General features: G+C 35.8%; 1 pseudogene; it reads right to left on the reverse strand.

Moving 5' to 3' along the window:
• Positions 1–696: 696 nt before the first annotated feature.
• LOC120846585 lies at positions 697–3170 on the reverse strand (annotated as a pseudogene).
• Positions 3171–3861: the final 691 nt, after the last annotated feature.

Here is a 3861-nt window from a genome sequence, read left to right on the forward strand (position 1 = left end):
AGCTCGGTCTCGGTGGACGCCAGCAGCCCAGGTTTCGACGGCGAGTTTCCCAACTGAGTGTTTTAGTAACGTTGGCATTAAGTTATTAATTGTTGTTCCGCTTGGTCCTGCCTCTTGTCTTCTGTGTTCTTGACGACGAGGAAGTTGTCTTCTTAAAAATTTTCGTACTGGAATATATAAGAAAACGAATTGGAAACAATGTTAAAATTTTATTCTCTTTTAATGATTTTATTTTAAAATTACTTATGTATTTCTACGTATCTTGGCGTTCTCATGTATGTTTTCATTTTATTTCTTATTTGTCTGTCGCCTTAATTATTTTTTTTTTTGAGGGGGGGGGGAGGAGTGGTAGGAGGGAGCAGAGAGCCTTGTAATTTTTCGTTGTTTTTGATTTTTTTAATGATTATATTTTACAGCAAGAGATTATTATTATAGCTATACATACCGTGGTATTTACCTATTTACATATTTACATTGTCCCCCGAAGGAGAAGGATCACACTTATAAAACTTCATGTTTGCATCCTGTATTCTTATCATGTGTTGCTATTAATCCTTTTTTTTTTTTTTGAGATTGGAAGGAATGAGGTTATGTCTTGAAACAGACACTAAATATTTAGTCGTTTTCATCAGTATTACTTTTCTTTTCGTACGTTGTTAGTTGTTGGTGATCGGTCTTGAGGGGCGCAATAAGAGATCAACCTTTTTTTTCTTTTTCACTGTCTGTCTTGGTTGTCCGTTCCTGAACACTGTTGCTTTGAGAGTAGATGACTTTTCGTTCCAGTTTTATCGTAGATACTTTCGTTACTCTCGGTGAGAAGCCCAGAACCTGGAACTGGTCGTAGGTTCTCGTAACCTGTTGTTTCGGGTCTTCTTTGTGGATGGCTGTTTGTCGGGGGTGGTTAGTGGAATCCCAGGGAAGGAAACTGGCTCACTCCCCCTGATCATGTTGTGGGCCTTCCAATTGCCATTGATTGTGGTGTTGGTTCAGGATGGAAAGCTAAGGAGAAGCTCCGAACCAGGAACTAGTCCACGGCTCTCCTAACCAAAGATGGAGTCTTCTCATGGAGATGGCGTTTTTTGTTTTTTTCTAGGAAGATAAGGAAGCCCGGAGAATGGAACTGGTCCAAACCCCCCTACCCACCACTTTTGGGTCTTCCAAGTCCATCGACAGTTTGCATATTAGCAGTTCAGGGTTTAAAGATGACTTTTGGTTGTCTTTTTCTTTGATTCCGTTCTTGTTTGGGGTAAAAGTTAGTCTGTGAGAAATGTTTTTTACAGTAGTTTTTGTTTTTCACTTGAGATTGATATCTTCCATTCTCAAGTTTGTTACAAATACACATAATCATATATACATATATATACATATACATACACACATACATACCTACATATACGTACACCCACGCGCACATATAAACACACATACTTATACATTCACATATATATACATATATATATATGTATATATATTTATTTATTTATTTATATACTATGGAATGTTGTCTGAAATATGTTTAACTAACGCCTCCAGAGTATTTATATGAGTTTTAGAGTTCAGTAGCTTTTGACGAATCTTCAAGTTTATGTGCGATATTAAAAGTTTTTGAATAAATGGTTTTGTTAGATGGCATGCAGTAAAGTAATGATCCATACTAGTACAAGTTTGTCCACAGGGACAAGTAGTGTGGTTGTGTATATTAAATCTATAGAAATAAAAAGGAAATCTGCCGTGTGCAGTAATAATTTGTGTGATGTTACTAGAAGGAGGGAAGCTAATTGGTATATGATTGGTTGATGGTATCCATTTAAATATTTCTGTATTTTTGCCATCGTTTTGCCAAGAGTGATCCCATCTCCTACGTGCTAATTCCATTATTGTATGTTTTATATTTTGTTTTGATTTTGGTAGGTGTATGTATTGGCCATGATAACGTGCCGAGTTTGCAAATTGGTCGGCTAGATCGTTCTCTAAAATATTAGAATGGCTTTTGACGTGAAAAAAAGCCGTTGTATTAAATCTGTTGACTGATTGGATTATATGTTTTATTTCGTTAATTAAAGGAATTGCATTGTTTGGATTTGCCAATGCTTGTAGGACTGATAGACTGTCGGTGTATATGTTACAATGTAGTCCATCTCTTGTTGCAAGAATATAATCAAGGGCTTTTAAAATGGCAATAGCCTCTGCATCGAATATTGTACTGTGTTTTGGTAAGCGATATTTTCCTATTTTTATAATTCTTCCATTGTTTTTCAGAATAATGAATGCTGCTCCCACCTGATCTAAGTACACTGAACCATCTGTATAGAGTGATATGACGTTGGTTATTTGAGATAGAGTAATAGAATTGATTCTTTGGAATGATATATTGAATCTCTTTGTCGGATGAGTTTTCCAAAGATCTATAGGATACGATACCTCTGTAGGGGAGATACTAAAGCTATCGAATTGGGCGGGTATCTTAAGTTGGAAGACATTAAACATAAATTATTCTACATCAAGAGTAATGTTGATTGGGATGATATTACATAGTATAGGCAGGCTTATGTTAGATACTGTGCGGAACGCTCTTGCTATTTTAAGTAATGGCAACCTTTGTATGGATTGCAGTTGTCTTAACATATGCGAATTTCCTGATGGTCTCCACCACGCGGGTGATCCATACACTATATATCTTTCTATGCTTCGTAAGTATATTTCCCGTAGTTGGCTTGATGTGATACCCCAATTTGTTGAGTATATTTTTGAGATGTTGGCTGTATGGATTTGGACTTTCTGCTTTATATATTGAAGGTGTGGTAAGAAGGTTAAATGTGAGTCATAAATGACTCCTAAAATTTGAAGTTGTTTCACTATTTCTAACTTATGATCGTGAAATTTTATTATTGGGGGTCTTTTTTATATAGTTCTCCTCTAGGTATTATTAGACATTTACATTTCGAGTAATTCAAATATAATTTACGTTCGGATGTCCACTGTCCTATTTCTTGCAGTATTTCGATAGTTCTTTCTTCTAATTCTCTTCTTGAGTTCCCTTCTATGACAACTACGATGTCATCTGCAAATGCTTGTAGATATATGTGATTTGGAAAGGTTCTTTCAAGTAGTCCTGATAGTAACATATTCCATAGTAAGGGGCTTAGTGGAGAGCCCTGGGGGCATCCCATATTAATTGATTTGTTTATTTCTTGTTTTTCTGGAGTGATATATGTGATGGTTCTATCGTGGAAGAATGAATATAGCAGATTGTATAGATTACTTGGGCAAGAATGGTGTTTTAAATAGGCCAAAACTACCGGATAACATAGTGTGTTAAATGCTCCTGTAAAGTCTAGGGATACCATAGCTACCGCTGTTGATTTATTTTTTAGTTTTTGTAGATGTGTAGTAAGTGTGAACAGAGCTTGTGTAGATGATTTAAGATGTGTGAACCCGAATTGTCGTGGGTGTAATAGTTTTTTTTGAGTTAAGGAAGAAATATAATCTGCTATAGAGTGCCCGTTCTAATACCTTTCCGAGTATGGAATTTAGGCAAATTGGGAGATAGGCGTTGGGTTTTGCTTTGTCGCTATCTTTTTTATTTAGTTGTAGTATTTTCCCTTTCTTCCACTCCTTTGGAAAATATCCAGATGTTAGACAAGAGTTGAATAGAGCCAGGAAAAATTCGGGATGGTTATGCCAAAAATATTTAAGAAAAGTAACATTGATTTTGTCTAATCCGGGGGCGGTTTTAAGTCGTAGTTTAGTTATTATGTTTGATATTTCTTGAAATGTTAGTTCAACATCTGGAGAAGAGAATGAGGGAGTGCATAAATATTGTCGTAAGCTAGTTATATATGGTGAGTCTTTTGTAATGTC

This window comes from Ixodes scapularis, unplaced genomic scaffold (genome assembly GCF_016920785.2).
Source record: "Ixodes scapularis isolate PalLabHiFi unplaced genomic scaffold, ASM1692078v2 PGA_scaffold3__209_contigs__length_174095766, whole genome shotgun sequence".
NCBI lineage: Eukaryota > Metazoa > Arthropoda > Arachnida > Ixodida > Ixodidae > Ixodes > Ixodes scapularis.